At 43.1% G+C, this 24,111-nt stretch overlaps 1 long non-coding RNA gene across 2 annotated transcripts; it reads right to left on the reverse strand.

The window, feature by feature from the left end:
* Nucleotides 1–497: 497 nt before the first annotated feature.
* LOC106995197 (uncharacterized) lies at nucleotides 498–12,784 on the reverse strand. 2 transcript variants are annotated; one of them, XR_013412758.1, is made up of 4 exons: nucleotides 12,606–12,784; nucleotides 10,612–10,709; nucleotides 7,930–9,764; nucleotides 498–5,980 (listed from the first exon to the last, which is right to left on the reverse strand). It is a non-coding gene; the product is annotated as an uncharacterized LOC106995197 (long non-coding RNA). The 2 variants fall into 2 exon arrangements; XR_001441951.3 differs by lacking the exon at nucleotides 498–5,980 and having other exon boundaries at nucleotides 7,609–9,764.
* Nucleotides 12,785–24,111: the final 11,327 nt, after the last annotated feature.

The following is a 24,111-nucleotide window of genomic DNA, read 5'->3' on the forward strand; positions in this document are numbered from 1 at the left end:
TTGGGACGCCGAGGTGAGCATATCATTTGAGGTCAGGAGCTCAAGACCAGCCTGGTCAACATGGTAAAACCCCATCTCTACTAAAAATACAAAAATTAGCCAGGTGTGGTGGCAGAGAGAAGAATCACTTGAATCCAGGAGGCGGAGGTTGCAGTGAGCTGAAATGGTACCGCCGCACTCCAGCCCAGGTGACAGAGTGAGACTCCATCTCAAAAATATAAAAAATATAGGCCAGGCGCAGTGACTGACACCTGTAATCCCAACACTTTGGGAGACCGAGGTGGGTGGATCACCTGAGGTCAGGAGTTTGAGACCAGCCTGGACAACATGGTGAAACCCCATCTCTACTAAAAAGAAAAACACAAAAAAAATTAGCTGGGCGTGGTGGCACACGCCTGTAGTCCCAGCTACTCGGGAGGCTAAGGCAGGAAATCGCTTGAACCTGGGAGGCAGAGGTTGCAGTGAGCCAAGATCTCGCCACTGCACTCCAGCCTGGGTGACAGAGTGAGACCCTGTCTCAAAAAAATAAAAAATAAAAATATACAAAATAAAAAAATAAAAGCCAACAGTAGGTCCATTAACATCACTCAGTATGGCACCTAAGGCTTGTAAAACTACCACCTTGAATTTGTTAGTTGTTTCTCTGTCGCAGCCTTCCTTCAATATAAATATACTTGTTAGCTAATAATCCCTTCCCTCATTGAACTTAATCACTGTCCTACATGGCTGTTTTAAGAAACATCAGCTCTACATTTACTTATGCTTTTCAAATAGCTTTTGCCAGTATTTTAACCTTTCACAGGAGGATGTCTGGGTTTGTTCGCTTTCTCTCTCTCTCTCTGTCTTTCTCTCTCCCTCTCTCTCCCACAACCCACCCCCAACAGCAACAGAGACATAGTATAGTACATATAGACCATGTTTTGTTTTGTTTTGTTTTGTTTTGTTTTGTTTGAGATGAGATGGAGTCTCGCTCTGTTGCCCAGGCTGGAGTGTAGTGGCGGGATCTCGGCTCACTGCAAGCTCCGCCTCCCAGGTTCATGCCATTCTCCTGCCTCAGCCTCCCAAGTAGCTGGAACTACAGGCACCCGCCACCAGGCCCGGCTAATTTTTTGTATTTTTTTAGTAGAGATGGGGTTTCACCATGTTAGCCAGGATGGTCTCGATCTCCTGACCTCGTGATCCACCCTTCTCAGCCTCCCAAAGTGCTGGGATTACAGGCGTGAGCCACCGCGCCTGGCCTAGAACATGTATTTATACATCAGTAAATGTAACTTAGAATTCACATTATGCATCATGTTGGTAATATAGTGTATAAAATGTTTTGTGGTTGCTTATGACATCAAACTATTTTTTTTTTTCTTTTTCCTTTTTTTACCCCGAGACGGAGTCTTGCTCTGTCACTCAGGTTAGAGTGCAGTGGCACGATCTCAGCAACCTCCACCTCCCAGGTTCAAGCAATTCTCCTGCCTCAGCCTCCTGAGTAGCTGGGACTACAGGCACCCACCACTATGCCCGGATAATTTTTGTATTTTTAGTAGAGACCGGGTTTCACCATGTTGGCCAGGCTGGTCTTGAACTCCTGACCTCATGATCCGCCCGCCTCGGCCTCCCAAAGTGCTGGAATTATAGGCTTGAGCCATTGCGCCCAGCCCAAGCTAACTCTTTTGGATAAACAAAAATTAGTATCTTATTTTAGTCTGTTAAAATACCTTGATTTGATACATTTTTAATAGATAAAAACATTGATTTCCTAACTCAAATTGTTGTGGTCTTCTAAAAATATTTAACTATGACTGAGTTTATGTTGTCATTAAGTAAACAACAAACACTACACAGAATCCAATAAGGAAATGATCTACACACAAGGCATGGTGAGATAAAAAACTCAATCTTCTGTTGAATAAATGAAAAGCATGAGCATGCCATAAGAAAAAATTTGGAAAAGATAATTTTTAACATAAATTAAAATTCCAGAGGGGCAGGAAAAAAATTCTATTTTCACCCGCAAATGGCACAGCTGTTATTTCAGCAGAGGATTACTCAGGTTGTGGATTTTTCATGCCTCCAACTGTGTCAGCAGCCAATCTAGGACTGGCAAGAGGCAATGAGAGTTCACTGAGCGGTCATGAGGGGTCTTAAGACCCTGTAAGTGCCTCCTATTCTTTTATGCCTTTTGGTCACTTCACAGTACTGCTCTATCTCTAGGATTAGTAGAAATGGGCATGAATGGGGTGAAATTTACATCCGCTTTTTTTTTTTAAACTACTTCTAACAACTCTACTAAAACAATCAGATGTACACTGAAGCCAAGTTCTGGGAAAGATAGAACTTATTCATGGTTATTATACTACCTCTCGAAAACTAGGATCTCTTCATACATGTTTTAGCATATTTCAATTGAGTTTCTGTATTGTATACTGTAACTATACTTTTTCCTAATGTAGTCTATTCCTCAAAAAAGGTTCCTCTAATGGGTGGTGTATCAGAGACATTTAAATTCATGTTTCCACTCCAAAGAGTTTGTAACAGCTGGGAAAGCACACAGACATTACAATTGGGTAAATGACTACTGTTTCTCAGTAGGAGAATATCTTAAATTTTCATACATGGTGAGGAAGAACATAGATGAACAGTCCCAATCGATCAGATCTCTTTTTGTTTCCTGACACTCTCCTCTCCCAGAAAACGCCTTTTACATCAGAGGATAGAGACAAATCAATGGCAAATACTTGAGGGTGCTCCACAGTGAGAAAGCCCCCAGTTTCCAAGGCTATACACAGCAGCTTCCAGGATGAAGAGGAGAGGTGTTGTTCCCTTATCCAATACTGAAGAGTTCCTTCTCATCCCATAGCACCACCAACGGTATTTCCACTAGGCCAGCCCAAATTACCAATGCCAAAAGGAAACTGGGGCTGTCTTAGATATGCTTCAGATTAAAAAAAAAAAAAAAAAGTGGGGAGAGGGGCTGAGGATTTGAGAGGAGGGCCAAAGGAGGATGCTAGGAACCAGAGAGCCATCTTGGGTTCATGTTAGGTGCAATTAAACCTATGAGTGAGGGTCAGAACTGCGCCCCCTGCTGCTGATCTAAGTGGAATGAACCTTCTTGGCCCAGCCTGCTCTAATCTCCATTCCTGCTCCCAAATAAGTGCAGTAGATTGCTTGCAAAAACGGCTTCAATTATTCTCTCCTCTCTATCCATGTTCCTTGAAATGTGATTGTATAAATAGCTCCTTCCATCAAGAGATAGGACGTAGTTCCTCACCTCCTGATTCAGGGCTGGCCTTTGTGACTTGCCTTGGCTAACAAAATTCAGAGGAAATAATCTTGTGCCAGTTGCAAGTCTAGGCCTCAAGAGGCCTTGGTTGCCTCTGCACTCTCAATTAGAACCCTGCCAGCCATAGTGTGAACAAGCCCAGGCTAGCCTGGTTACAGATTAAAGACCACATTGTCGAGCAGAGGCCATCCTAGAAGAGATAGCCTCCAACCCACACAGAGATCACAGACACAAGTGAAGGTGGCCAACGTCAGAAGACCTGCCCAAACTGAAAGAACCATCCAGCTGAGTCCTGCCCAAATTGCCAACCCACAGAATCAAGAACTAAAGAAATGGTAGTTGTTTAAAACCACTAAGTAAACTGGTATTGTGATGAGCTGTTAAGCAACAAAATCTGAGTACAGATGGGTTCTTCATGAGTTCATTCATTCCATGAACATTTATTAAATACCTTTCGTTTTCAAGTAGTGCCCCAGTAGTTGCTGGGGGTACAATGATTAATATGCATTACTGCCTGCAATTATGAATCACTTCCTCCAACCACACTAAATGAGAGATGAATAACAAGATCTACTTAAAGAAAAGGAAGGCTCAAAGAGGCCACTTTTCAGCTGGCTTTTAAAGGAACACTAGTAACTTGCCAGGTAGACAGGCATGAACATCAGAAATAGAAGAAACAGCATGTGCAAAAGCATAGATGCAGGAAAGAACTCAAGGAATGTTCTAGGAATGGAAAATAGTTTAGGACAGATGGAGTGTGGGGAGGAAATGGCAGATGATAGAGCAGAGAAAACAGATTGAAGGCAAATAATGAAGGGTCTCACATTGTAAATCATGCTTAGGGATTTGAATGCCTCTTGTAGGCAGTGGAGAGCTACAAATCGTTTTTTAAGTAAGAAACGGCATGATTAAATCTGTGTTTTAGGAAAAGAAAGCTGATGACAAGTGGAAGATGGATTACAGGCAGGAGTAGAATCAGGGAGATCAGATGGGAGGCTATTACTACAATCCTAAAGGGGGATTAAAGAACCAGAACCACGAGGTAGTGAATATGGGGAAGAGGGGATGTCTATGAAAGATGTTTCAGAAAAAGGAGAAAGACTCAGCAGCTTTGATGACCAACTAAGTATGAGCTGTGAGGGTGATAAAGGTCGTGCAGGAGAATCGGGTACAGTGCCAAGACTTCTACTTCAGAATCCTAGAGGAATGGTAAATATATTAATTAGGGTAGGAAAGCAGAAAAGCAGACTGGAGAGGAACAACACATGTTTCATATGAAAGGCACCTGTGGGACATCCAGAGGGAGATGTCTGGGAGGCGATTAACAAATACATATCTGCAGCCTGAGCTGAGGGATAGTAGTGGGAACAGGAGATAAAGAGGTGGGGGTTGAGGGGTCTGAAGGGTCTGAAGAACATGGGGCAGTGAGAGGGGGACATTTCAAGACATCCAAGTGACAGAAAATGCAGACCTTTCAAGAAAAAGATGAAGGGAAAAAGCTAATGAATGGCAGGATCTTGAGGGGCTAAGGAAAGCTGTGGCACTGAACAGCAGCGACTGTCCTTGGGGATGGAAGAGGGGAGGGGAAGAATCATCTGGCAAGCATGGATTACAAATTGAGAAAGTATAAATACCCATATGTTTTGCTACATTCTTTCCTAGAGAAGAGTTATCACTGAGCTCTTCCCTATGGTTCCTCCCAATCTAGAGGGGCCCTGAGTGGAGGCCACTTGAGTAACGGCATCTATGTCCATATAAACACACTTGCTTCAAATCCCTTTTCTGCCACCTGCTGCAGAAAAGGTGTATATCACCAACTCCCACACTCAGGGCACATATTTGAAATACGTTTATAGTTAATTTACTGTATCTTCCAAACAGATTGTCTCCATATGTTTTCAGTTACTAAAAAGGAGGTTTTTAAAAAATAACCCCAAAGTAGGCGAAAATTTCATAAACAGAACACACACACAAAAATAGCCATTTTAAAAGGCAAAAACTGATCACTAGACTTCCAAGTTATCAAAAGATTCCATTAAGACAGTGAAAAGGCAAACCAGACTGGGAGAAAATATTTATAACATAGATATCTGACAAAAGACTCATATGCAGGATATCAAAGAACTTTTACAACAAAAAAACAACCAACCAAAAAACAACCCAACTCAAAAATGGGCAAAAGATTTGAAAAGGCACTTAACAAAAGGATATATCCCAATGTCATTAAGTATATGAAATAGTACTCAACATCATTACTCACCAGGAAATATAAATTAAAACCACAAGGACCACCTCACATCCATCAGGATGGCTACTATCAAGAAACAGAAAATAAAAAGTGCTGGCGAGGATGTGGAGAAACTGAAACCCTTGTACACTGCTGATGGGAATGTAAAATGGCTTGTGTCTTATTCCCAGCTACTCAGAAGACTGAGGCAGAAGAATCACTTAAGGCTAGGCATTTGAGATCAGGCTGGGCAATACAGCAAGAAACAAAAAAAATTTTAATTGGCTAGGCATAGTTTCACATGCTTGTAGTCCCAGCTACTTGGGAGGCTGAGGAAGGAGGATCACTTGAGGCCAGGAGTTTGAGGCTACAGTGAGCTATGATCATACCGCTACACTCCAGCCGGGGCAACAGAGTGGAACTCTATCTTTATTTATTTATTTATTTGTTTGAGATAGAGTCTGGCTCTATCACCCAGGCTGGAGTGCAGTGGCAGGATCTCGGCTCACTGCAACCTCCGCCTCCCGGGTTCAAGTGATTCTCCTGCCTCAGCCACTCGAGTAGCTGGGATTACAGGCGCCCACCACCACGCCTGACTAATTGTTCTATTTTTAGTAGAGATGGGGTTGCACCGTGTTGGTCAGGCTGGTCTCGAACTCCTGACCTCAGGTGATCTGCCCTCCTCAACCTCCCAAAGTGCTGGGATTACAGGTGTGAGCCATATGCCCAGCCAACCCTATCTTTAAAAACTTTTTAAATAAAAATAAAAATAGAATTACCATATGATCCAGCAATTCCACTTCTGGGTATATGCCCAAAAGAACTGAAAGCAAGGACTTGAAGAGGTTATCTGTACATTCATGGTTCAGAGCAGCATTATTCACAAATAGCCAAAAGGTGAAAACCCAAGTATCCATTGACAGATGAATGGATTAACAAAATGTGGCATATACATACAATAGAATATTATTTATCCTTGAAACTGAAATTCTAATGCATGCTACAACATGGTTAAACCTTGAGGACATTATCTAAGTTTAAATAAGACAGTCACAAAAGGCAAACACTGCATGATCTGGCTTACATGAAGTATACAGTCAAATCCATGGACACAGAAGGTAGAATGGTGGTTGCCAGTGGCTAAGGAAGTGGGAATTGGGTAATTACTGTTTAATGGGTACGGTTTCAGTTTTGCAAAATGAAGAGTCCTGGAGATGAGTGGTGGTAAGGGTTAGACAACAAGTTGAATGTACTTAATGCTACTAACTGTACACTCAAAAATGGTTGGCCGGGTGCAGTGGCTCACACCTGTGATCCCAGCACTTTGGTGGGCTGAGGCAGGTGAATCACCTGAGGTCAGAGTTCAGCACCAGCCTGGTCAACATGGTGAGACCCTAATTATTTGTAAAAATACAAAAAATTAGCCAGGCATGGTGGTGCCCGCCTGTAGTTCCAGCTACTCGGGAGGCTAAGGCAGGAGAACTGCTTGAACCCAGGAGGCAGAGGCTGCAGTGAGCCGAGATCGCACCACTGCACTCCAGCACTGTCTCAAAAAAAAAAAAAAAGGTTAAGATGGTAAATTCTAAATACACATAATTTCCCACAATTACAATAAAATACGTTTTTAAAAACCAGCCTGACCAACATGGAGAAACCCCATCTCTGCTAAAAATACAAAATTAGCCAGGCATGGTGGCGCATGCCTGTAATCCCAGCTACTCGGAAGGCTGAGGCAGGAGAATCACTTGAACCCGGGAGACGGAGGTTGCAGTGAGCCAAGATCACACCAATGCACTCCAGCCTGGGCAACAAAAGCAAAACTCCATCTCAAAAAATAAAAAAGAAAAGAAAACCCACAAAGATACCACTGTACACCCAGCAAAGTAGCTAAAATTTAAAAGACAGATAAAACCAAGTGTTCATTAAAATGTAGAGCCACTAACTGGAACACTCATACACTACTGGGGACATTTAAGTTGGTACAATCCCTTTGGGAAACTGTTTGGCAATATCTACGAAAGCTAAATATATGCCTACCCTATGACCTTACAATTCCACTCCTAAGTTTATGTTCAGAGAAATGATTGGGCACGTGCACCAAAAGACATAAGCAAGAGTGTTCATGGCTGCTTTATTTGTATTAGCCCCAAATTGAAAACAATCCAAAGAGTTAACAGGAAAATGGAGAAACAATCGGTGGTATATGCATACAATGGAATGATTCTCAGCGAGAGATTAGAACTACTGATATGCACAACCTTGTGGATGAATCTCATAGACTTCATGTTATGTCTATGACATTCTAGTACCTGTCTATATGTGTGAATGAAAGACACACACAAGAGTTTCCACTATGTGATACTATTTATATGGAACTTACAAGACAAAACTAGTGGATGGAGTTTTTTAAAAATCACAATGTGGTTACCTTCTTGTTGGAGGTAAGATGAACTCTGAACAGAAGGGACAAGACGAAATCTTCCGGAGTGCTGGAAATCTACATCTTGACTCAGGTGATGGTCACATGGTATACACGCATGCAAAGTTTCACTGAGTAGTACACTTTATTGATTTATTGATTTATTTATTTATTTTTCTTTTTGGAGACAGGGTCTCATTCTATCACCCAGGTGGGAGTGCAGTGGCACAATCTCGGCTCACTGCAACCTCCACCTCCTGGGTTCAAGTGATTCTCGTTGAGCAGTACATTTTAGACCAGTACCTTTTATACACTTTATTATGTACGTTATACATCCAAAGTCAAATATCTCTAAAGCACCTAATGGCTCTACAACAAATATACTGTAATTCCAAAAAAAGAAATAAAATATCAACCTTGCTGTTTTCCTTTTTGACTGAGGAGACTCCATTCCTGTTAGATATGTTGAGGGATAATTAGTTACATCCCAATTTCCTTAGTCAGATAATGAATCTAAGTCTCAGGCAGTGCAAACTTACATGTTCCTAAATGTTCGAGAGCTTTCCTGAAGCCTCTCCTTATCCATGGAGTCTTCAAAGTGAGAACCCTTCAGTATTTAGTGTAATCTACACTTTCTGAGTCTGAGCTCCCTGTTTGCTTTCTTCTGGTAAGTGTTCAATTTCTTTTTTTCTTTTCTTTCTTTTTTTTTTTTTTTTCTTAAGAAGGGATCTCACTGTCACACCCAGGCTGGAGTGCAGTGGCATGATCGTGGCTCACCACAGCCTTGACCTCCCAGCTTCAAGGGATGCTCCCACCTCAGCCTCCCGACTGGGTGGGACTAAAGGTACACATAGCTACAGGTACACATTACCACGCCTGGCTACTTTTTGTAATTTTTTTAGAGACAGGGTGTTGCCATGTTGTCTAGGCTGGTCTTGAACTTCTGAGCTCAAGCAGTCCTCCCATCTCGGTCTCCCAAAGTGCTGGGATTCCAGGCTTGAGCCACGGCACCCAGTTTCAATTATTTTTTAAGCTTCAATAACAGCATCCAAGTTTATTTAACACCTTCATTAGCAGGGGCGAAACAAATCCCTCCTCAGCTGTAAAGGCAGAATGTCGAGGTAACACCACATTCCAGCATTGTGATAATTGTGCATCCCATCCCACCCCTTGCATCCCCACAAAAAGAAAGCTTCATTCTCTTGAGCAGCCATTTTGATGCCTGACCCTTAACACAGCCAACACAATAACTTGAGCATCCATGTGAAAGTACCAACAGCGGTGGCAGGTGGTGGCTCACGCCTGTAATCCCAGCACTTTGGGAGACTGAGGCGGGAGGATCACCTGAGGTCAGGAGTTGGAGACCAGCCTCACCGACACGGTGAAACCCCATCTCTACTAAAAATACAAAAATTAGCCAGGTGTAGTGGCGGGTGCCTGTAATCCCAGCCACTCAGGAGGCTGAGGCAGGGGAATCACTTGAACCCGGGAGGCGAAGGTTGCAGTGAGCCGAGATCGTGCCACTGCACTCCAGCCTGAGCGACAGAGCGAGACTCCTTCTCAAAAAAAAAAAAAAAAAAAACTACCAATAGCTATGACCTACCATTCCCACGAAAGAAAAAGCCCACAAAGGTAAACATTTTCTTCCCTTTGGCATCTTCTGCCCTTCATTATAAAGAGTTGCTCAGTTGTTGAAAAAGGACCTTAATATGCAAAACTTTACATTTTAATGAGAATCAAAGGCAAATTCTTTTGAACTGTGTCACAATGAATAACATTACAAACATGTCTCTCCTCAGCACACAACTCGTCCTTATTTTAGTCAAGCAGGCAAATTAGTGGGCCTGTAAAAACAGCAAGGTAGTAGGAGAAAAATCATCAGAAGGTTAATAACAGAAGGGTTTGGTTTAAAAGAAGCCTCCTAATGCATCTGTGTTCTGATCGGTGTTACGTCAATTCAACAGTGAGACGCAATTTTATTAAAAGCTGATACTTGGCTGGGTGCAGTGGCTCACACCTGTAGTCCTAATACAGTGGGAGGCCAAGGCAGGCAGATCACTTGAGCCCAGGAGTTAAAAACCAGCCTGGACAATATGGCAAAACCCTGTCTCTACAAAAAATACAAAAACAACCCCGGCGTGCTAGTGCACACCTGTAGTCCCAGCTACTCAGGAGGCTGAGGTGGGAGGATCACTTGAGCCCAGGAGATGGAGGTCGTAGTGAGCTGAGATCCTGCCACTGCCCCCCACCTGGGTGACAAGGCCAAACCCTGTCTCATAAAAAAATTTTTTAAGTTGATACTGCTATTGGTTCATGCAGGTGACTCTGTTAACATTATCTCAAATGAAATTATTCAGAACAACTGGCAGTTTTATACAGTTTCAGGAAAAGTGTTTTGAAAAGCAAATATCAAACAACTGGTTAAATGCAAAGCCACATGGTCACAATGGAAAAACAACTCTTTTAGAACAGTAAAAAGTCATATAATATAATGACATGCAGAATTTTTATTTAAATACACTGTCAGAAATAGATGAGACCCGGTTTCTCCTCGGAGGTTACCTCAAAATACATTTCACTTCATAGAAGTTTATGTAAGTGTCAAAATATTGAACATAAGAGCAAATGGGTTAGTACTACTGGAATGCAATCATTATAAAGCTGGATAGGTGGATTAATTGTCCTACATACCTGTGGTTTTTCAGATTCCTGTGCTTGCTTACTCATGTACATTTGACTCTTTCAGAAACCACTTCTAGAAGCTCCCGGTTTGGCTTCTACACTGCCACCTGTAGACATAAAAGAGAAATAAATCATGTATTATTCGTCAACAATGCATCTTTTCTAGACATCTAACGGGGACATCTGGGGAAAAAGTAGCAAAATATTTGCTCCAAAAGACAAAAATGTTCTTTCTCCTCTGTGTGGAAAATTCCTAAGGCGTCCTTCTCCCCAATGGTATGATAAATTATTTGATTAGAAATTGAAACATACGTAAGTCTCAGATCATCAACTATACACCACTCTCGGCCGATCATTAAAGAGATGGAGTCGCAGAACTCAACTTAACAGTAATTTCAAGACCTGTCGTTTAAAATTAGAAGAAAACTTCACCGCTTTGTTCATCTGGTATTTCAGAATTCTGTAAATTGACACAAAGAAAGATCAGGGGCGATTCAGGCTAAGATTACTTTACCACAAGGTTGTAAGATATCTATTTAAAATAACAGTAATTCTAACCTGAACTACAGTTTTGTCCAATCCAAACAGCAGTTTGGTGGAGTATTTTCATCAAAATGCCCTATCCTTGATTTGAATATGAATGTCTGCGGAAGGGTCTTTCTGAAACCCCACGGATTTTAATACAGGTAAGTCCTTTTTCCAAAAAAAAAAAAAAAGTCAGGAAATGAACAAACAGGAATAAAAATTCATGAACAACTATCAGCAAGTCCAAGCAGCCATGAGACGTGCGCGCGCGCGCGTGTGTGTGTGTGTGAGAGAGAGACAGAGAGAGAGAGACAGAAGCAGAGACAGAGAGACAGACAGAGAGAGAAACAGAGAGAGAGACAGAGAGAGAGAGACAGAGAGAGAGAGACCGACCGACAGACACACACTGAGATTCTGGAGTTAATTGCGAATAACCGCGCCGCGAAGCTTTTTTACCTCCTCCAAGTCCCACAGTCTGCCTAGGACAAGTAAACCTCGCTCCAGCACCTTAAGCCAAAGACACAAGCACCACCACCTCCACCCCCACTACCTAGGCGAGACAGCGCCAAAAGCCACCCAGCGTGCACGCCAGCCAGGCCCGCTACCCCGCAAACCCGGGAGCTTCTTTATCCCCGGCAGAGATCCGCCCCACTTACCCGTAATTTACTTTAACGCCTCGAAAGCATGATTTGGTTTATGGAATTGCAGCAAATACAAGAAAATCAAGTCTCCTTGAGACACTCTCCTCCTCCTCCCTAGGACGGACATTCACACGGAACACTCTCCTTTCCCTCTCAACCCGGAACACGCGCTGGACTATCCCAAGAGGGTCTTTGGGGACCCGCCAGAGATCGATACTGCTCCCACGTGCCTCCATTAAACCCTCGTCCAAACGTGCACAAGGCGCCAAGGGCATGTGCAGAATCAGCCCTCAGAATAAGTTCAGCAAACCCATTCTCTACCCCCCGAAAGCGCGAGGGAGCACCCTGACGCAAGCGCCGGCCCCGGCAGACAATACTCAAGCAACTCCAGCCTTCCGCGCACACGCCCCGACCGGTCCAGCCACCACTCTCTCCTCCCATGGTCCCTACAGTCTTCGGGCCGGGAGCAGGGGGCGTCCTGATGGTTGCTGGGTGTGGACTGTGAAGAGAAGGGCAACCTGCACACACCACCGATACTGCGGGGCGGGTAGGAGATCGCAGTTCTCCAAAGCCCCACCGGTGCTCAGCTCCTCAGAAGGGGTGGGGTGGGGACAGTGGAACCGAGGTAGTGAACCCTAAGGGAGGCAGCTTTTCTGCACCTCTTCCCCACCTACCACAGCGTGCGCGCATAAGCGCGCACACCACGGGGCCGTGCACCTTCCTTCTGCCCCTGGACCTACCCAGCCCTTGCCCCCAAGCGCAGTGGCCTGGAAGAGCGGGCATCCGGCCCGCGGTGGCCGGGGGAGCGGGCAGAGCGCCGCGCTCTGGGGTGCCCACCTGCGCGCAGGGTCGTCGCTGCTGCCGGTGCGCCCGCGGCTGTTGCAGTCTCCAGCTGCAGGAGGAGGAGGCGCGGCGGCTGAGCCCCTGGACTCCACGCGCCTACTCGCGCCCTGGAGCGGCGGTCCTCATTTCCCTTCGTCCCGGCTAGCGAGCCACCCACCTAGCCCGCAGGTTCTGCCAGTCCCGCGGCCCGCCAGAGCCCAAGCTATCCTCTCCGCCCCTTTCCCGCCGCCCCGCGCTGCGCTGCGCTCCGCCCCCTACCCGCCCATCCCCGCCGGGGCCCAGCCGGGGGCTGCGGGCGCCGCGCTTCGTGCCGCAGATTTCGGTTCTTGGGTCTGTGGCGGTAGAAAGGAGATGGGGGGCACCAGGGGTGCGGCCCTGGGGTCCGCCCCCAACCCCGCTCTCCCAACTGGTTCCCCACTCCTGGGGCCCGCGGCAGCCGCCCGCGGCTAAGGGTGTGGGCACCGTGCACTCTGCCCCCGCTCTTCCGGCGTCTCCCCGCGTGGCACCTTCCATGGCCTAGAGAGTGCCTTGTGTCTTAGGGGGAGGGGGTTGGTGAAGCAAGGTGGAGTGAGCCTGAGAGTGGAGGCGAAGAAATTACCATGTGAATTGCCAGGGGCTGCAAGTTGCTGCCTGTGCCCCTGTTTCTGTTACATTAACTACCTGGATGTGCTGCTTTCCTTGCTACAACCGCAGTAATATTCAGAAGCTTGAATATAAGATTTCCAAGTTAATTGGTTGTAGGGTGGTTGGGGTTTTTTTTTTTTTTTAATGTAATGATGGCAGAAGACAACAGATTAACTCTTTTTAAAAAGTTACTTTACATATATGTACAATATAATTTCTAATTTAAAAATTAGCAAAATATAAATAACAGAACAGCTGTGTTTTACAGAAACGAATCCAGTGTGTATGTGTTATTTAAACCCACCGTAATTATATTAATTGGTTAATTTTAAAGTGTATTTTAGGTAGTTCCTAAAACGGACTCAGAATTTAGGGATTAGGAACCCCTGAGTTTTAATTTGGCTTTTTGTCATAGTTCTAAAATGTCAATTTCATGGAAATTACTAAATGGGGTTGTTTAGAAAAAAATGGATTCTTTTTCTTCCAGGTTGGCAGCATTTTTAGATCTGGCAAAGGACAGATTTTTTTTTTTTTTAAGCCAAGAAATAATAAAATTCTCATTCATTTTCTGATGATGGAATATCTGGTCTGGTAGCTTTTTCTTTAAGTGTTTCTCTCTTTGAGGCAAACTTCCTTTCTGTTTCTTCTTACACGTTTTTCTTCCAAAATTTCTCCTAAATATAGGCAAAGTTATGGAAGCCGTGAATTTTGAGCCTTTGTTTTCTTAAAGGAGATGGAAAATTAATTATAATTCATTATCAATATCCATCCCACGCTCATGATACTACATTTCACATTGATTAACCCTGTTTTTCAACTCTGCTTTTAGTGATTTCACCTAACACTTGAGAACCAAGAGTTTTTTAAGTTTCATCCTTATAAGAATGAAATGCACACTTTAATTAACATTTTGAACCAAAATTAAATTCATTAAATTCACTAATGGAAAGTACGTTAGTATAGTGTGTGTTGCTGGGTAAATGAGGACAATGTGGATGATAAACAGTTCTGAAGAAAAGACTCTGAAGCAAAGAAAACAGTCCTTAGAAAAACTGATGATCCCCTTTTCAAGGGAAGGATGACAAATGCCAGTAATTATGCAAAGAATGACTCCTGCCTCTCTTCTCTTTGCTTTGGTTTTGTGGCTAGGCCTGCATTTATCTCTCTTGATCATCATAATAAAAGTAAAGTAATTCAGCATTCCGGTGACACTGCTTAGTAAATTAGCAATTTGAAAATGCTTTTATTACCTAATTAATCCAAGCAAATGCCTTCGATAAATCCAGTTTTACTCTTAACATTTTTTGTGCCTCCAGAGAAACACTTGTATGAAATAAAAACAGCTAAGGCAAGCTCTAAAACAATTGCTAGCCAGATTCTTTGGGTGTATGTGTGTAGCAATAGAGTTGATATTAAGTGACCTTTGGGTCTTAAATTATATATCAAATACTGGTTCTGAGTTGCTCATTGGCGTCTTCTTGAGTGAGTTCCTGTGTGTTTGCTTTGCCATTTATTCCCCAGAAGCATGCTTCATTTCTTCCTTTCTGCCTTACTGAATCTACCTTAGTCTAAATTATGTTCATTGAACTCTCACCAAAAAATCAGACCCTAATCCATAGCCCACTTGACAATCATCTTTGTCCTTCAAGTTTAGTCTCTTTTGAGGTCTTTGGTAAGAATCCAGCATGATTAAACATCCAAAATTGGAAAGAGTACTTCATTAGGCATGGTTCTAACTAAGAGATAACAACCAGATTTCTCAAAACAAAAGGGTGTGCCACTTGAATAAAAAGAAGAAAGAAACAAAAACAGCAAATCCATTTTGTTCAGGTCAAAACTAAGCCAACAAAATCACAATTGAAATCCTTTCTAAGCCTGAATTGTGCTACGAGATATGTAAAAAGTACAATTTAAATAATTTATCTATTTTTTTCACCACTACGAATCCTTTGCTCCACTGACCAAACACCATTATGCTTCACATTTCTCTTTTAGTTCCCGTGCTATTGAGTTTTTTTCACTGATCTTTAAATAAGAAAGTGCGCTGGACACTCCCATTATCCCCAAGGAATTCTGTGTCACCCTCCATTTAGTTTCAAAAGTTTTCTTGAAATGTCTGTGACATTGATGAGGACAGATCTGAACATCCCATGTAGACCTGTGGAAAGGGAGCTCCATGACTAGTCTACATTCAAGACAGTGGGATTAAAACAAAACATGAGTTTTGTTCTAACAGTTTAATCCAATTGGCATCTCTCATTCTGATCCTCACTCCAGTGAAAGGTTTTATAATGTGTGGTTTTTCCCTCTTAAGGAATTTTCTCTTGATAATTATTTTAATAATTTTTGTTCGTTGACTCTTTGAGTTGTGAGCCTGACCATAATGCACAGTCTTCTCTCTTTTCTTTCCTGTGATAACTGAGAATTGATTTAAGGGGAAAAGGAACACAATGAGACAACTCTTTTGCCAGTTTCTTCTTCTGGCTCTAAGAAAAGCATGAATTAGCTTACTTTACTTTGGCTGATTGGATTGAGCAACATCATTGATTCAAATTTGCAGAATGTCAATTACTTTAATTGATCTCCTTGTGTTAGGGAAATACATCACTAGTTATCTCACAAGACAATGAAGATACGGACAGTACTACCATATAATGCTCAGATTGAAGTGTTGATGATCTAAGTTACTTAAAAATATGTGTGTGTATATGTGGGTGTGTATATGTATAATTCAAAGCTAAATATAAACCTGATTGCTTGTAATAGATTCTTCAGTTACAAAACCTTTGATAAGCTCTCTCATGTTTTTGGAGTATGTAATAAACTGAAGAATACCTCACTACCTTACTCACAGGAAAGTACTTTTTTCTGATCCAGATCTCCACATAAATTTCCAACATCAACTATTTAACCCTATCATCTCATGGTTAAAAAAAGAAAAAAGAAGATGATGATGAAAGAAAAGAAGAAAGAGAGAATGAAAGAAAAAGCAGGAAAGAAGAGAGAGAGAGAGAAAGAAAGTGGGGGAGGACAGAGGGAGGAAGAAAAAGATAAAAAGGAGCAGAGTAAAGACTGTGGCCAAGCGCCCTAGCTCACGCCCGTACTTCCAGCACTTTGGGAGGCCAAGGTGGGTGGATCACTTGAGCTCAGGAGTTCGAGATCAGCCTGGGCAACATGGCGAAACCCCATACCAACAAAAAAAATACAAAAAGCCAGACGAGGCTGAGGCAGGAGAATCACATCAACCCGGGAGGAGGAGTTTTCAGTGAGCAGAGATTGAGCCACTGCACTCCAGCCTGGGTGACAGAGTGAGATCGTCTCAAAAAACAGAGTAAAGACAGTATGATAGGGTGAATACGTGTATGACTGGTTAGCACAACTGATAAGCACATCGGGTTAGTAAGATAATGGTTTTCTCCCCCTATGGACCATTTTGCTTTGTTTTACTTCATGGCTATCAATCAAAGCCCTATTCCTAGACATGAACAAATGCATTCCTAGTCACCAAATATGGTGGCTGGAATTATGTCCCCCCAAAAAATATGTCGAAGTTCTACACCTGTGACCTGTGAATGTGACCTTATTTGGAAAGAGAGTCACTGCAGATATAATTAGGATGTAAATTAAGATTAGGTCATACTGGAATAGAGTGAGCCCTTAATCCAATATGACTGGTATCCTTACAAGAAAATGACACACACACACACACACACACACACACGCGCGCGCGCGCGCACACACACACACAGGGAAATGGTCATGTAAAAATGAAGGCAGAGATTGGAATTATGCTGCTACAAGCAAGGAACAGCTGAGAGTACCAGAAGCTGGAAGAGACAAGAAATGGTCCTCCCCTAGAGGAACTGGAGGGGGCATGGACCTGCCAACACTTCGATTTTGGACTTCTGGCCTCCAGAACTGGAAAACAATAAATATCAGTTGTCTTCAACCATCCAGTTTGTGGGACTTTGTAGCCCTAGAAACCAATACACCAGGAATTCATCACCAACTTTTAGTGATGCCAGACCATCATTTTCTGTAGCCAGCCCAGAGTAAATGTTCAAGTGTAAAGTGTTTAAGAATGGTAGACAGGGCCGGGCATGGTGGCTCACGCCTGTAATCCCAGCATGTTGGGAGGCCAAGGCAGGTGGATCACTTGAGGTCAGGAGTTCGAGACCAGCCTGGCCAACATGGTGAAACCCCATCTCTACTAAAAATACAAAATTAGCTGGGTGTGGTGGCATGCACCTGTAATCCCAGTTACTCACAAGGCTGAGGCAGGAGAATCACTTGAACCCGGAAGGAGGAGGTTGCAGTGAGCCAAGATCATGCCACTGCACTCCAGCCTGGGCAACAGGGTGAGACTCAATCTCAAATAAAATAAAATAAAATAAAACAAAATAAAATAAAATAAAATAAAATGATAGGCAGAGACATTTTTGTACATGAAGGACAACAGCAGGGTAGACTCATCCAGGAATTAGAAAGAATCTTGAAAATTCACCTAATCCAATACATGGCTCCTCCAAAATATGACTCTGCTACAATTTAGAATCAGAGAGTAACAGAATCCTTTTTTTTTTTTTTTTTTTTTTTTTTTGAAACAGAGTCTTGCTCTGTCACCCAGGCTGGAGTGTAGTGGCACCATCTTGGCTCACTGCAACCTTCTCCTCCGAGGTTCAAGTGATTCCCCTGCCTCAGCCTCACGAGTTGCTGGGATTACAGGCGTCCACCACCACACCCAGCTAATTTTTGTATTTTTAGGAGAGACGGGGGTTTCACCATGTTAGCCAGGCTGGTCTCGAACTCCTGACCTCAAGTGATCCACCCGCCTCAGCCTCCCAAAGTGCTGAGATTTACAGGTGTGAGGCACCATGCTCAGCCAAGGAACAGAAATCTTAACACGTTAAAAGAATCTTGGAGATTTTTCTCTTTTTTGAGATTATGTGATACCTAGGTGGTATGACTTTAAAAAATGCAGGATGGGGTCCTCTGCACATATTGTGCCCCTCAATACTCAATCATGCTCCATTGATTCAATTTCACCTCTAGCTCTTGGCTTGTAATAGCTTCCTCCCTTTAAGTCTTGAAAGCTTTTGGTCTTCAATAGTCCCAAATTAAAATATAAATGAGTCTGGAAGATTTCCCAGCCTGAACTCAAACCATTTCTCAACTTGACTGCTTATCAGTACATGGTTGTATTCCTCTATTGTCTAGTACAGTGGCCCCCAACCCTTTTGGCACCGGGGACGGGTTCTGTGGAAGACAGTTTTTCCACGGACTCAGGGGTAGTGGTGGGGGAATGATTTCGCAATGAAGCTGTTCCACCTCAGATCACCAGGCATTAGTTAGATTATCATAAGGGGCGCACAACCTAGATCCCTCCTATGCACAGTTCACAATAGGGTTCACGCTCCTATGATAATCTAATGCAACTGCTGATCTGACAGGAGGCGGAGTTCAGGCGGTAATGCTGGCTTGCCCAAAGCTCGCCTCCTGCTGCGCAGCCTCCGAGGACTGGTACCAGTCTGCAGCCCAGGGGTTGGGGAGCCCCCTGGTCTAGAAGAACGCTGAGTTCATAGAATATCCTCCATAAATATCTGCCAAGTTAACAGAGAAGCAGAGTTTAGCATGAACTCAGAGAAGCAGAGGTTAGCATGAATGAGATGCAGGATTGGGTATGATAGTGTCTCAGTCCATTCACCCTGCTATAACAAAATACCTGAAACTGGGTAATGTGTTAAAACAGAAATTTATTTCTAACCGTTTTGGAGGCTGGGAAGTCCAAGATCAAGGTGCTGGCAGATCTGGTGCCTAGTGAGGGCCTTTCCTTATACAGGGCATGCTTGCTGTGTCCTCACATGGCAGAAGGCAGAAGGGCGAAAGGACCTCACTAGTTCCCTCTAGCCCTTTTACTGTAAGTGGCAATCCATCCGTGGGAGCAGAGTCCTGATGGCCTGATCACCTCTTAATACTGTTGCATTGAAGATTAAGTTTCAACATGAATTTTGAAAGGCACAAACATTCAAACCATAGCATGTGGGTAGAGGAGAAATGAAGAAGAGGAAGAAAAGGAGAGCCCAAGACACATTGACTCTGAGAGCTTTATATGGAATTCTACATAAAGTCCCACCTGACTCTGATTGTAACATGAACTGTGACATAGGGATAAAAAGTCATCTGGGAGCTTTATTCACTTTACTTCTCCCAGTCTAGTAATCAATTATGGTCCTAAGGGGTGAAGGAGTGGTGCAGTGGGGGCAGGAAGGAGCTTTCATCCTCTCTAAAAACCTCCACCAACTCTCACTCCCTCTCCAGCCATCCACCTAAAATACACAAGCTGAATAAATATAATGCATTTGGTATACAAATGCAACTTTGAGCAAGTTGTAACCAGCACGTCTCTCCATCCCAGCTTCTACTTCCAAATTCTAATCAGAGGCAGCCCCTATGCCCTTCCTCAATAGACATGCTGGAGCTGCCACTGCTAGTGGGAACTCATTTTCAAATGTATGCCTGGGACAGATCCCGACGTAAACCCACCAACATCAGAAATCCGCCCCCTGTGTTTATTATCCATAAAAAAGAAGCAAATACTTTTGAGAGAAGACTGCATCACTCGAAGATGAATGGAGTGGTTCTTCAGTCAGAAGTGCCAGGAGAAATGAATAGGAAAGTGTCAATTCTCTGAAGAAAGGAGAGCTGGAGTACTTCTCCATATGTCTATTGTTAGATCTTGATAGCTAGACTCTAAAAACTTTTGAAAATGTTTGAAACAGGAGCTTTACTGGATTTATTCTCTCATGAATATGTGCAGAAGTATTCCAGCTATAGCTGACAAATTGAATCATAGTGTTACAATATAATGAAAATAAAGTTTACATTCAATTTTTTTTTTAACGGGCCCGTTGCTGGGTGCAGTGGCTCACGCCTGTAATCCCAGCACTTTGGGAGGCTGAGGCGGGTGGATCACTTGAGGTCAGGAGTTCGAGACCAGCCTGGGCAACATGGTGAAATCCTGCCTCTACTGAAAATACAAAAATTAGCCGGACATGGTGTTGCACGTCTATAATCCCAGCTACTCGGGAGGCTGAGGCAGGAGAATAGATTGAACCCAGGAGGCAGAGGTTGCAGTGAGCCTAGATCGTGCCCCTGCGCTCCAGCCTGGGCAATACAGTGAGACTCCACCTCAATAAATAAATAAATAGTAAATAATAAATGGGCCCGTGAAGAAAAGTCAACAATTCAAAATGTTAGTGGTCTAGTCATGGTATTTTTGTTATATCCTCAGTAAAGTATCGCTCTTCTTTGTAATGCACATGGAGTCTATCAACCACTAAACCTACTTCATGGAATAAATATGGCATCTGACTCCACCTCTGGAGATGCCCTAGCAGTTGAGTCACAGGGCACCAAACTTTCTCTGGCCCCCTGATGTAGTGGTAGCCAATCCCAGCCAAAAATGAGAACAAAACTTCCCCAGAATCCAAGACCAGAGTTATTATTTAGATATTGCCTGAACAGCAACCCCCAACCCCCACCAACCTCAAAGCTCCAACAGCTCCATTTACTGCTTTGTATTTCTCTGAAGCATCTATTCCTATCAAATATTCTTTGTGTCTTTTTCATTTTTATTATCCACCTCTCCCCACTAGAATATGCATTTCCTGAGAGCAGGGATTTTTGGCTATTTTGCTTAGGCTATGGCCCCAGCACCTAGGATGGCATCTGGAATGTCGTAGGTGGTTGATAAATATTTGTTGAGTGATTTATGCACACATTATAATTTCACATATTACATGAATAGGACTGAAGAATGTTCTAAGTATTTGCCTATTTATTGATAGGAAGGCCAGGCATGGTGACTCATGCCTGTAATCCCAGCACATTGGGAGGCCAAGGTGGGAGCATGGCTTGAGGCCAGGAGTTTGAGACCAGCCTAGGAAACATGGCAAGACTTCATCTCTTGATTGTCATCAAGAAATAACATGGCAAGACTTCATTTCTTGATTGTTATCAAGAAATAACAATCTTGATAGGAAAGCCAATTCATATTTTGACTAATTTTATTTTATTGAAGCAAAGAATTGTTACTAATGAGAGATAGTGTACAATGTAACCAAAAAGATTCATGATGAACATCTTGTGTGCTTTTTGTCATCATCTCAATTTTTATTTGCGAATATGTTAACAGATCCACCTGACAATTTCAGAATCATAGGATTTGTCTACTCAAGACCTTCCTTTTGCATAATTTGAGCTCTTCCCCTTGTTTGTGTGTAATAACACAGGTGTTCCAACGACAGAGATGAGGATGGGAGTCTTTGACTCAAAGAAATCCAGATTCAGCCAAGGCCATCTCCAGAGAGAGAGAACAATAAGAAAAGTCATCTTGGACTGAGTTTTCTATCTACTATTCTCTCTAGCCTCTGTCCTGCAAGTCACTCCTTTTAGTTTCTAAGGGTCAGAGACTTCTACTAGTAGATGGCTCACTTTGGTTCCAGACGAATGACTCATTGCCTTGGCATCTCACAGTTTCAAGTCCTCACTGGACACCCAGCTGAAAGGAAAACCTAAAAGTGGCTTCCCTTTTCTCACCTGTGCGGGGCACACAAAGTAAACCAACCCCTCAGCCTGTTTATTTGAAGAACAGTGGACCAGGAAAGAGGCAGTGTCCATCTCTGTTTCTCTAACCCAGGGTCCTAGGGCTGGATGTTGCAGATGTGGTGGCAGACACTTCCCTCAGCAAGCCTCACACTGCTTGTCTCCATTGAGACAGGGCAAGTGGGCGGGGTCAGAAGATCTTCTGAGAAGGCGGAGCCCAGCAGCTCTGGGCAGGGTAGCAGCTAGTCTTTTTACAGGCTCCAGGTTCACTCATCAGCAGAGGGTGCCTGCTTTTACTGGCAAGCTTATCCAAGGCTTCTTTATTAATGCACTTAATTCAGTGCTTCTTAGATTGAAATCATCTGGGAAGCTTTAAAAATGTGCTAATGTCCAGACCCATGGCTTGCTACATAATTTGTGGGTCCAGGGAAAATTAAAAATATGGGGCTGCTTGTTCAAAAATTACTACAAATTTAAGACGGCAGAGCTTTAAACCCAAAATAGAGCTCTTCTAAGTGCTGCCTGGTACAACTGCACAGGTTGCCTGCCCATGAAAGCCATCCTGCCGAGACTCCGCCCCCGGAAAGTCAGATTTTATTGTTCTTGAGTAAAGTTCAGACATTGGAATTATTCTAAAGCTCCCCAAATATTTCTTATGTGTAGTTAGGATTAAGAACCTTGATTCTAGCTCAGTGAATCATGAAATACAAAAGATTCTTACAATTACAATTGACACCTGCATACAAACTTATCTCTAATTCAATAACTCAAAATCCTCACTCTGAAACATTTTCAGCTTACCCAGGGTGAAATCATCATGACAACATTCTTTAGAAAAATTTTCAACCCATACATAAGTTATAAGCTGCAGTCATGAATCACCTTTTGATTCCCTTTTTCAAAAACAAAAAGTCATGAAAATGGCATATTTTCTCATATAGAAAATTAATATAATTTGAAGTGTTATTACTCATCATCATTCACATTAAATTTGAAATAAGGCTAAACAAGAATATTGCTAAATGGAAATTTATTACCACATCAATAGAATTCACAATGACACTTTAAACATATTCAAACGAATGTCAAACATCTTCCCCTGTGCTCTGCACTAAAGAACAAGAAGCAAATATGCACTATTCTGAGAATTTCATCTAGGATAAAGAATCTCCGGGAAGGGTCCATGGATAGTCTCCCACCCCAAGCCAGTCCCCCACCCCAAGCCAATCCCACTACTGCAAGTCTCTCTGGAGAATCTTTGCACTGTCTCCCATCCCTTGGAATCCTGAGGTCTTCCTCAGAAGCAAATCTTTAAAAGTGTGCTCCTGATGCTTTTACACTGTTGATGGGAGTGTAAATTAGTTCAGCCATTGTGGAAGACAGTGTGGTGATTTCTGAAAGACCTAGAGACAGAAATACCTTTTGACCCAGCAATCCCATTACTGGGTATATACTCAAAGGAATATAAGTCATTCTATTATAAAGATATATGCATGCATATGTTCATTGCAGCACTATTCACAATAGCAAAGACATGGAATCAACCCAAATGTCCATCAGTGATAGACTAGATAAAGAAAACGTGATACATATAGACCATGGAATACTATGCAGCCATACAAAGGAATGAGATCTGTCCTTTGCAGGGACGTGGATGGAGCTGGAAGCCATTATCCTCAGCAAACTAATGCAGGAACAGAAAACCAAACGCTGCATGTTTTCATCTATAAGTGGGAGCTGAACAATGAGAACACATGGACACATGGGGGGAACGACACACACTGGGGCCTGTCGGGAGTGGGGGCACAGGGGTAGGGAGAGCATCAGGAAGAATAGCTAGTGGGTGCTGGGCTTAATACCTAGGTGACGGGTTGATCTATGCAGCAAAGCACCACAGCACACGTTTATCTGTGTAACAAACCTGCACATCCTGCACATGTACCCTTGAGCTTAAAACAAAAGTTCGAGGGGAAAAAAAAAAAAAAGTGTACTCCTGCTGCCCTGGGTTATAAAGGCCATCACTGTACTTAAAAGAAAATCCAAAGCCGAAGCCCTCCCATCCTTTTCTGCAGGCCCTGCATCCCTTGTTGAGACTCCATTTCTTCCCTCTTAAGGACTTGTGATCTCAACACAGCTGTGGAAACTACCAAGTACCACATCAGGGAAAATGTGTGACCTTTCTGCACTCACAACTGACTCTACTTGACTTGCATCTTTCACGAGAAAACCTGATAATTCTTCATGGAGTGACTCTTCAGATACAGAAAGGGTG

Source organism: Macaca mulatta, chromosome X (assembly GCF_049350105.2).
Source record: "Macaca mulatta isolate MMU2019108-1 chromosome X, T2T-MMU8v2.0, whole genome shotgun sequence".
In the NCBI taxonomy this organism is placed as follows: Eukaryota; Metazoa; Chordata; class Mammalia; order Primates; family Cercopithecidae; genus Macaca; species Macaca mulatta.